General features: G+C 34.8%; 1 protein-coding gene across 3 annotated transcripts in view; it reads right to left on the minus strand.

The window, feature by feature from the left end:
* LOC120625178 (transcription factor SOX-5) overlaps positions 1–12,387 on the minus strand; it is a 272,598-nt gene that overhangs the window by 73,836 nt on the left and 186,375 nt on the right. The gene's annotated exons all lie outside the window — the stretch shown is intronic.

Genomic DNA, 12,387 nt, shown 5'->3' on the forward strand with positions numbered 1-12,387 from the left:
TTTGATTGACCGTACATCATATATTCACGGATTTAAAATAACCACTTACACGCTCTGCACAAATTAAACGCACGACTATATAATTAATCTTTACTAGAAATACTGACGAATTGCTAAATATTGCATATCACTATGCAATATTCAGCAATTCGTCGTAGAATCTCGCACCAATAGATAGTATAAATTAATTTTTACTATCGACAAAGCTGGTATTTATTTACTTTCTCAAAATCGGTAGATACATTTTAATTCGGAAAAGACGAATGCAAATTTGTGAAGTGAAGTAAAATGATAAGTAACAAATTTTGCTATTCAATATAAATAAAAAGATGTAAAGAAAAGCCAGAAAGAAAAAATAGTATTTTTTGCTGAAGATTAACTTAGGTAGGTAGCTATGTAAATAATAAATTATAATAACAGTGCGTACTAACCTACAAAAAAAACGAGCTAAAATGATTAACTATAAAATTGAAAAACGCTTTTGTAAACAACATAAATCAATCATTGCCTACAAATCCATCCTGTATCGATAAACAAAATTTCAACATCAAATTTCCCGTCACGTCACTAGCGGTGACTGGAAAATTCATACCCAGAAGAATGCAGACGCTATTGCAAAATTTTATGCGTTCCTAGTACTTCGACCAAACCAGTTAGAGAAAATGTAGGCAATAGGAAAATAAAACTACTATCTATCGTTTATATATATAAATCTGCTTGATAAGAGTAAGTTCTTTTACTAACTTGGAAATATTTTACTTCAGTTACCTGTCAAACAAAGAAAAAGTTAAATGTAAGGTTTAAGTAAACGCAAGATTCTGTCAACATTATAAAGCAAGGTCGCACCGGAAATATAAATATTAATAAGGAATCTACATATTTTAGAACATAAAATAAGAAAATGAGAAATCTTTTAGGAATTCGGCATCGATATTGGAAAATTACTATTAATTCATTTATCTATAGTAAATACATTTATCGATAAATTACAAGATATATTTAATTTCAGTGCGTGTTGCCAGTAATGACTTCATAATATCAACCCATTACTGGCCTACTACGGGGCACGGGTCTCCTCCCATAAAGAGAAAGGGTTAAATCCACCACGCCAGTGCGAATTGGTGGACTTCACACACCTTTAACGTTTTTTTTTTGAGAACATTATTTAGGACTCTCAGGTATGCTCACGAGGTTTTCTCACGATGTTTTCCTTCACCGTCACCGTCGCACTCGCTCTCCCGAAAGTGAAGTCGAAATCCTCTCCACTGGGCTATCACCGCTTCAAGTGATGATTTACGGGTCTGAAACGTGGTCGCTAACTCGTAAGAAGGCTCAGAGTCACTCAGCGAGCGATGGAAAGCTGTGTTAGGAGTATCTCTACGTGATATAATCAAACATTAGGAGATCCGTAGAACAACCAGAGTTACCGGCATAGCTCAACGAGTCTCGAAGCTGCGACTGATGGACGTTGGGGTCCCAAGGTGTTGGATTGGCAACCCCCCACCGGTAAAGGCATCGTTGGTAGACCCCCAACCAGGTAAGCAACCGACGTCAATCTAGTTGCGGGAAGCCGTCGGAATCAAGCGGGCTAGAATCATGGAGTTTGGAACGCCCAACAAAAAACCTATGTCCAGCAGTGAACGTCAATCGGTTGAAGTAAAGATGATGATGATTTTATTTCTTCTATTTGTTCATGAGCATTGTCAGTGCTCATGAACAATTACATCAAGAATTGAATTACGTAAGAGGAGTTTTACATTAATCTAAGGGATTTTAATATTAAAACATGTTACATTTTTCAATTATCCAAAGGACATGCGCAGATTATAGATTAAGTGGGACGAGAGCGTAAATGGACGAATGGAGGAAAATTCAGACTACAAAGGCGCGCCCATTTCCACGCTCATTGTGCTAGAGCGGGACGATCGAACTGTACATCCTTGTCTAACAGAGACCGTTGCTAGCGATGCGCAACAGAGATAGGCATCGACAATAGACAATTGTTATCCCCACTACAACATCGAACTGCCCTAGTGAAGGCAACCCATGCAAATTTCACTCGTTTAACTTACAATTTCCGCGGAATAAAGTCTTCAATCGCTCGAAGGAAAATCTAGTGTAACACAGCCAATAATTTGACTCGGCGGTTATCATTGGGAAAACAATGGATTGAGTAATGTTAGGTATAAATAGGTTATGATGTTGGTTACGAAGTGGATTCGTGACGTAAAAGGTGTAGGCGGGATTTTATAACGGAATGTCATGAAATTACGCCGTGATTAAAGTTGAAAATGGGTTATTAAAACGTTTGCTATGCCGGCTATGCGATTGATACCTACAGACAGTAGTAGAGTAGTAATTGTGCTGGTATAGTAATTGCCCGTGGAGATAGATTTAATCTGTGCTAAAGTTGTCGAATAGGTTTAACTAAAAATAGTTTCGTAAGCGTGCAGTGAGTTAGATTTGTTTACTCTAGCTTGGCAGCAACGTCTTTGTAGGTTTGGAACCTCTCAGGCATTACCAAAGAAAATTGAGAAATTGTCTATGCCGTATATCGAACCCACGTCCTTTAACTTCTAGGACTTAAGTGCGTAGTAGTGTGAGAGCTGTGCGAGCTGTGAGAATCGAGTTAAAATACAAAACGAAACGGTACGAAATATTTATTGCTTGTGACTCTGACTGTCAGCACAAATACTACTGTCTGGTACTTAACGAAAAAATTAAGTTTCAGTTAGGATAGCATGATAGTGGAAGAAATGATTTTTACATAAACAATTGGCTACACACCAAATGTCACATTATTCTATCGAATTAAGAACTTCGAAAACCTACGGATAGAAACATTTTTAGAACATGTGACGTGTTCTATATTTAAAATAGTATTAGACACAAAACGATAGCGTGTTTTTTTAAATTTTGTATGGCAAGCACAAAGCGTTAAAGTGCGTTTTAATATCTAAACTTTTTTTAAAAATCGACTAAAAAAGAAGGTGAAGCTTGAAGCGAATTTTTTAAAGGCCACGTAGCTCCGTATATGCGTCAAATATAAACTATGTTCAGTGTTTCTGTTCGGACGTTTACTGACGTTACTTACCAACAGACATTTTTAATGAAGTTTTATGAGACTATTTGGTCAACACATGTTGCGTGCCAAGAAGGGGCCATCCTCTTTTCCAGGGTCAATCCATGGGATCTCTTACAACCAACCCGGCTTATTCCAGACGGCTTAATCAGAGCAGGGATATAGTTAATACTTAACATATGGAAGCTGCTACAGGCTTTTCAATACTACTTATTTTTTTAATTCCAATTCAATTGTGTATAGTGCGGAGCACGCGGCAAAGTGGCGTAACTTTTTAATATTGAAACTTTTTTTAATCAAAACGTTGTCCTGTCCGCCGGCTTCTTTCACAAACTAATTGGTCTGACGGGTAACCCCTGGCTTTTTCCGTTTCACATCCATTTTTGAATGCGCCTCGTTGACATGTGCGATTTTAGTGCGGACTTTTTTATGCAAGTGTCAACACCAAGTCGGTTAAGTGCAGAGCTCGAGAGTTATGAAATATCATGTAAATGGGCGCGCTCGGTGAAATTAATTTTGTCAATATTACCAACATGACGCTTTGTAAGTGGCGAGCGAGCGGCAAAAAGACTTTTTAACACTATTTTATGTTGGCACTTCATAATATTCAAAGAGCCGCGAGGTTATATTTTAATGTGACGTAAGTTTTTCGCGTTTTTCGTTTTACAATAGAGTTCTGCGGTAAGCTAATTAAATGTTGCCAGACTAATTAAAAATTGATATCTATTCATTATTTTTATTACTAGCTATACTTGAAATATCTCTACGTGATCAAATCAGAAATGAGGAGATTTGCAGAAGAACCGAAGAACCAGAGTTACTAACATAGCTCAGCTAGATTGGCAGAGCACATAGCTTGGAGAACCGATGGGGCCGAATATGTTGGAGTGGCGCACTGGAAAGCGCGATAATGGTGGACCCCCACAAGGTGGATGGATGAGATAAAACGGGTAAAGGAAATACAAATGTTCCACCATAGCTTGTGGAAGTCCTTTAAAAAGCAGTAAATATGATCATCGTCTCAACCACATGCAGTCCATGAACATCGTTTGGTTGACATGATAATGATGTTGATGATGAAGATGATGTTACTTGATTATTGTCTACTTATAATTCTCATTAAATTAAGAAAAAAAAAGGTCGCCTTGCCTTTAACGAGCTTCTGTGGATAGTTAGGTAGGTAGGTAGGTAAATATTAAAAGGGCCAAGGGACCCGAATGACACGCATTTCGTGGGCATAACGTTTTATACTTACGTGACGTTTTCTACCAGTTACCTTTTACTAAGTCGTGTTGAGGAATATATTTAAATTGAAGTTTTAATCGTAGTTAAAGACTAAGCTGTTATTTAATTTGACCACACGTAAACGTTACTTAGGTACATAGTTGTAAACGTAACTCACATTTCAAATCCATGTGTTAGGAATTACGTGAGCTAATAAAACACTATTATTGATTCTTATTTTAACAATACATTTTTCAAAGAGAAACTTTTTCTTTTTCTGAATAGACGCATTATTAAGAAGGGGTAATGGATCTTAGAGGATATATGAAACGTGTGAAAGTAGATTCGTTTCTGTTTCTTTTTACTTTGTGGATAAAATTCAGTCCTGTGGCGTAAGCTCGTAGTGTTGAGTTTACACCCCGCCGCCCCATAGTTTTGACCTCGTTTGCGTGTTATGTCACTTAGAAAACTATCGGTAGTCGAGATACTTATCTTAATATAATATAATACGCATTACAGCCGTAAATGTACTGGCCTTGATACATTTCGAATCTCCCTCTAAATTTAACTCTTCACTAAGGAATATGTAGATATGTATGTTATGTTTATATTTACCTTGTATATATAAGGAATATCGCATTGTAATATAGTAATACCAAAAGATACGAGTAGGTAAAGCGACGCGCGGGGAACGCAAAAAAAAACAAATAATAAAAAAGTAGCCACCCCGTTAATTTATTTTGTCTTTAATTTTTAAAAACGGAACGAGGAAGCGGACCAATGAGACGCATCCCTCGACTGATTGTCAATTAGTAAACATCAAACGGGCTTTTTGCGAATTAAGCGCTTGTGTTCATTTTTTGTCCGGCTGCCGAGCCGTGCGGGTGTTTGATGCGTTTTTCCGTTTCGCCGTTTCATTTTCATATTTCCGTTTGTCTGGGAGTGGGGAGGGCACAATGTGGGGTGTTTCACGTTATCAACGCACTCTATTTATGTACGGATATTTAATTCCTATGAGTGCCTGCTGACGGATATAAATAAATCGTGTACTTCTGTTTTGGTATTGCCCTTATTTAGGTCCATTGACTTGAATGGATGTATGCGAGATTACGAAAGAATATAGGTGTATCGACGTCTTACGCCGGTTAAGTATAAAGTGAACCAAGGATTTTTCTTATTTGCAAATAATCGTGCTTTGTATAGCGAAGTTTTGCTCTTAATTGACTCCGATAGGGTTGGTGATGCAAAAACTTTAACAACTTAATAGAAAACTTATCACTGTAATCATATAATTGAAATTAGCTTGATGATAAAAAATGTTGACTGGATGATAAAAAAATACAGTAGATTATAATTTTAATTTAAAATTAATAATCACTGGCTTGTTGGTCTTAAACTAAGTACCTACATGTCACCAAGACCTGGTTCGATGCCCAGGTCGTGCTGACTTCATAGGAATTGAGGAATGCCCCGGTCTAGTAATTAGCATGTTTGCCTGTCGATCTAGTCTACTTGGTTCAATTCCTGGATGTGTATAGAAAAATATGTTACTTATTGATTTTTTTCTTAACAAGTACTACCCAATACGCAGGATTCAGAAAATTGTCGTAGTTTATCCGTGCCTAAAAAATCAGGATAAGCCGTCAGTCCTAGTTATTATTATTGGCATGTGATAATAATCGTTGAAGCTCACATTTGCACAGCGTAGAGGATCGAATCTTCATCCCTTATGAGAGGAAGCCAGTTCGTAGCAGTGAGATTGTAACAGGCTGTGAAGATAAACTTAACTACGTAGGTAACGTACAGTTTATATGGCGATATACCCCCACGTTATGAAGCACAAAACAGTGATCTGTGCATATATAATGTAGAGACGTCAAAGCTGCAATTGATCCCAATCGAATCCTAAACAAACCTGGCTGGCAGAAAGACAGAAAACAACAAGCATTGGCTGAAAAAAAAACAAAATTCAGCCTGTATCGAACGCGCCTATTCGGAATGGATCCGGAGTCAACAAAGGGACGTTCTGTATTTGAAAAAAAAGCGCGAATACGAGCCGCCATTACCCGTACCCATTTGCACATCTATGGCAGGCCTCTTCAATCTCTACAGTCAACAATGTAGGGTTGGCTCGCGGGGTAATCCGGACACAACATTTTTTTTTTTCATTTTCACAATAGAAAGAAAAGGATAGACCACTGCACTCTTTTGTCTGTTTAATGGAAAAATATTGAGCATTTTGCGGTTTTTTTTAGTATTTCCACTGACCATGTGAATACCGAAGGGTAAAAAAATAGTCTACAATCTAAAAAAATTGCTCTACGATTCGGTTATCCTTTACATTTTATTTAGCGAATACGGTGGAAACTGTTAAGTTATTTTAATGTATGACAAACAACGCATTTTACTAACGTCCCTTAAATAAATGACTATTAAATGTTTGAAAATAGCCATTAATTGCTGAGTTCCTTAGCGGTTTTGTCAGTAGAATATATCTTCTGAACCGGTGGAAGTATTAAAGCTTGAAACACTTGATGTTTAAAAATTATCTATTGACGGTAGGCCAAAATAAAATTGAATATCCTCCTTTAATTGACAAACTAAAATAACAACTAAGACTACAAATGATTAATGAAATTATATTTATCCAAAAGATTTTCTATTAATAATTAAACTCAATTAATAATTTTTAAAAATCAGTGCTACAGTAGCAGTAGGTATAAGGTACCTACACATACCAACAGATTTTTCACTTTTCACCTTTCCAAACATTATTATCGCGAAGGAAATTAATTCCGATACCCCGAACGCTCGCTCTCCTGAGAAACATTTGTTACGACTTCTAATTCCTACCATAAATTCTGTAATCTATGACAGTTGTACCTTAAAAAACTACTTCACTTATCGGCAGCCCTGTTACAGGGGCATGTGATCGGTTCGAGTTTTTATCGCTGATTCATTAGTATAAGAGTGTCTTTGTTGCAGTCGGCGCCCTAACACAACTGCACCATACACGCTAGGGATGGTAAAAGCTGGACTATCCTCTAATTCGACTACGATAAAAAACTTTGTTTGTTCGACTTTGTTTTATCACCTTATAACGACAATAAATTATTTGCATTTTAAGCGTAATTGCACGATACCTATAATAGATATCTAATCATAGGTCTTGCAATAATATATAGGATATTTAATTCATCTTTCATGTAGCAACTTTCGCAACTTTTGTAACAATAGTAAGAAAGTGGGGTTACAGGATACGCGTTAGGAATATTTGGCCTCGCTAGTATTTAATATTAGTAATTTATTGTGGCCTTTTACCTGCTAAAGATAACAAATAGAGTGACATTAAAATTCTATATTGTTTCAAGGTATGACAGGTGCATTAAATATTTTTTTCATACTTTTGCATTGAGTCTGAGATATTTGACTTCGATACAAAAATTAACTGCGTAACATCCCTAATGTATTCAGATACACTCATACACATATTCATACAACCACACCATGCCGTACATACATGAAATTGATTTGAGATGAAAGGATTTTCATTACTATTGTATCTGAATCCGAATTAAAGACAAATTGCACGTTCAATGCGCTTCACAATCAATACACTATTTGCAATCAGATATTTTTGTATGAGCCTTTTTTACCTTTTATGCTTTATGAGTAGCGTTTAAATTGATGAACCTATGATATGAGTGTTTTCTTTTTTTTTTTTTTTTTGTAATGCGGAAATACACGCTGGTGTTTATGCGAAAACATTTCTTTATAAATTCGTTTCGATAAAAGAAAAATTTGTGATTCGAACTAGAGCTGTTTTTCACAATATTTATTTATAAGCGTTTACCCGTGATTTTTGAGTCACCAGCGGTTTTATGTAATATGCAGTTTGTAACTAAAGTTGATATCTCTGTTTTGATAATGACGTCTTCATGTAACGCGGTGTCTTATAGTGTCTGAGGGTGAGACCTATATTTGCCTCTTATACCAGTGAGAACAGTTATTACACTATATTAAAGTAAAACTTTTATTACATCGTCTCAGACTTTTTCGACTGTGTGTTGCGTGAACATAAAGTGACAGGCGCTCGTCAGAGCAGCCGAGGACAATATGGCGGCGCCTATAGTTCGTATCAGCTGACCGTGTAGTGCATAAACTATCACTCATTTGTGCCAATGCTGCATAAAATATTAAATAAATATTGTTTAAAATTATAAACTGTGAAACTCATGATGAAGATGATGGAATTGATAATAGAATGATTGAAAATAATTGAAAAACGGATCTTATTATTAAATTACTTAACGATTATAAAATATTGTTTTCAGTTTTTTAATATGTGTATAATTATCATCTAAATAATTGATAGGTATTATGTAATATTATACATACACGAGACATAGTCTACATGAATGTTTTTCAGTATCTGGGTGTTTATCTGTATATTATAAGTATTTATCAGCTATCTCAGTACCCATAACACAAGCTACGCTTACTTTGGGGCTAGATGGCGATGTGTGTATTGTCGTACTATATTTATTTATTTATTTATTTAAGACACTAATGTGCCAGGTAGGCTCATATATTTTTAAGGAGTAAAGCTTTTTGTGTCAGAGCTCGTCCAGGGAAGTACTACTACCATGCATATTTTTGCTGAGCAGCATTGCTGCAATGCTGTACTCTTGCAGGCACATTAGGCTTAACACCAACACCTAAGGGTTATAGGCAATGGCATTTACTTACCTTCAGGTGGAAAATCTGCTTGGTCAGTCAATAATTTAAAAAAATACAATCAACGCGAAGGAATAAAGTGGTCGTGATTGCATCACATTGCCTCAATAAAACCCCAGGTGCAAAAAAAAGCTAACAAATTGATCATGTTGTTTCTTGTCGAGATAAATCCATCGATTCTATTCAACCCCGATGTCCAGACAGCCGCTTAGCATGCAAGGTCACGAACTTCAAAGATTTGAATACAAGGGTCCCCTCCTTTGTGCCGGAACTTACCCTTTTGTAAGGAATTGTGATAGGAAAAGTGGCGTTGTGAAACCCACTTTGGAGATAACTATAATAAAAGTAAAGGTGGCTGGCTTAAAAATAAACTATTGTTAGTAGCTTTTGCTATTAAATATCAATTTAAAACTAACTGTGTGAGGATTCCTGCATGCCAAAAATCATGAACTGACTTTTTGCAGTATAAAACTCACCGTATTGTAAATTATTGCGATAGCGATAGTAGCGCTGTGATTTTTTAGAAAATAACGAAAAAAAGAAAGGCTTAAAAACACAAGATTGGTAGAAATGAAATGAAAATTCTTATAGCAATTTCAACTAACGCACACAAGCAGTTAGACTTAGCGGAGAGATTCTGTTTTATAATTATAAACGTATAGACTAAAGATAAAGACTATAGTTATTAGGCTGGATAAACCAGGCTAATAATATTCTCCTTTACCTTTAACCCAAACCTTAGACAAAAATAAAATTAATCATTAAAAATTAGTCAAACACAGAACTTAACGTAACACAAGCCAAATAACCAGATGGAGGTAAGTTAAGTAAATAAAACAGGTGCACATTCCAGTACAAATATTAGAGATTGAAGGCAAAATATCAAAAAAATGTGAATATTTATTAGCTGTAAAGTTGAAAATGTAAAACTTGGAAGCCATTTGAATATGGGAAATGTCATATTTAAAGATTTAACAGTTCCTTAGTGGTCATAAATTTAATAAAATTATTTAGCTTGCAATTTATGAAATATATTGTGATGTTTGATTATCATAACACGATATGTTATGACCATCTAAAGGCATTAAGTTTTATAAGAGTCAATAACCGAACCAGTGCGTATAAAGCAAATATACTCTTATATGGATATTTCCATAGAGTTCCGTAGTTTTTCAACTCGTAGACTCTATGATTTGATTTTCGAAGTATTTTGAGCCATGCTTATTAAAATTAATATATACTTTGATTTTCCTCAGTTTTCTTCGAAAGTTTCAATTTCCACAAAGTTCCAAAAGCAGCCTTATTATCTATGACATTCAAATTTGAATACACTAAAGTTTTATGTCGTCAATCTGGCTATTTACTGTATGAGGTTATGTCAAATTTGATCTATATCTATAAAATGATGTTGGAAAAGAGCAATCTGCTGAGTTTCTTGCCGGCTCTTCTCAGTGGAATATGCCTTCCGAACCAGTGGTAGAGTCACTACGAATAGACTGACTTGATGTTTCTAAAGTGTTTATAAACTATGCCTACTTTAAATAAATGATTTTTTGAATGCATGAAAATACGAAAACATGTTCAACATTAATGGAGTTTTTATTTTGCATAATGCACTGCTTGCATTAGCTTTTTGATAAATGAAGTTAACCTTACGAGTAAGTGTCAGTTATTATATAGATATATTAACAAAGACAAATTAACTCTCGTTGTAATACTTAACCGCAACAATGAGCTCGTTAGTATTAACGATATTGACGTATTTACTAAAAAGGACAAAGGTTGCCATTGTTTAAGACAATGGTAAAAAAGTTATTGACAGAATATGGTTTCAGCCATTTAAAGATTGAGGAAGCGAGGAAGTAAACTACAAAATTATTCGTTGCGGTATTGAAAGGTTCGCTACTTTTAACAGGCTTTCAGAAATACAAAAGGTTTGATGTTTACTTTTTTTGGTGTCTTGGATTAACTTATGCTATCGAAAAATATCCACGTTGAACTTATATTCATTAATTTTCTAGAAAGTACGTAAATAAAGCACCGTAAGCAGTACTGAAAATCACTCGCTATCTTAAACAGTTTACTTTTCAACTGGTAAACTTTGAAACCGTTCACATTTCAAATCGGTTTTGTTTTTAAAAGTCATATTATAAGTATGATGTTTTCACTATGAAAACCCTCGCTTTGACATTTTTACATAGCAATAGCAAATACTAGGAACCTAAGAACTTGCTTTGAAAGTCTAATTTCCGTAGCGAGCTGTTTTGTTTACCCTTTTTGCAAATTAAGTTTGTTTCGCCTCGATTCGACGCCGAAAGACTTTGTTGTCGGGGAAAGTTTAAATAGGGTCTTCACTGTTCGTCCGTTGTGATGTTTTTAAATTCAATTTAAATGTTTGTGCAGTTGTTTGTTTTACCGAACGGTAGACTCTGAAGATAGTATCTATATAAAAGTACGTTATATAACTATTTACCAACTAATGAGATAAAAAATACTTGTAGTTTATTGATAATTTAAATATAGATAAGTTTAAAGATTCACTTTAAAACTGAACAATCCACAGATTAGATAAAAAATATATGTAACGTCATGTTAATACAAATATTCATAAGTATATACCTTTATATATATATATATGTATATATGTATATATAAAAATATATATTTATTTTAAATTTTAATTGTCACGTTACTTTCTATACAAGTATCTAAACTTCGATTTTTCTCTGAAACAGTCATTAATTTTACTTCGGTACAAGAATAATACTATAGTTAGTTTAGGGTTTGGTTCTTTTATATGTAGGAATGTATCCTATATGTAGGTACATAAAACAAGTGAATATTTTTTAAAACAGTTTCCATGAACGACCTGCGAATAGTTGTTATCTAAACAGTAATCTAAGCACAAGCGCTAATAAGTCAATTAAACGTTTACCAAATTAAATCCTTTACAGTAGTGTGTTTGACGCTAACTACCAGGCAGCAGTATTTTAAAAATTTGTTAGAATCTACACACATTCGTGTAAATAAATTAATAAAATTTGATTTGTTAAACGAGCGGCGATGCTAGTTTCCGTTGGCGGAGAACATATTATATACGTAAGTATAGCCCCCATCATATGGAGAGACTAAATCCAAAGAGTCATTTTATGGAGTTGGCTTAGAACCGTTGTGTTAAGATAACAGTAAATGTCTATTATCTGATATAATTCGATTTGAAGATAATTATGTTGGAGAAAGTATCACATATTTTCTATTTTTTTTCCTTTTGCGTCTTTGGTTGCCTGAATGAAATCGCTATGTAGCGATAAGGCCACCAAACTTTTTTCTTCGGTATACAATAA

The sequence above is a fragment of the Pararge aegeria genome, chromosome 7 (genome assembly GCF_905163445.1).
Source record: "Pararge aegeria chromosome 7, ilParAegt1.1, whole genome shotgun sequence".
Lineage (NCBI taxonomy): Eukaryota > Metazoa > Arthropoda > Insecta > Lepidoptera > Nymphalidae > Pararge > Pararge aegeria.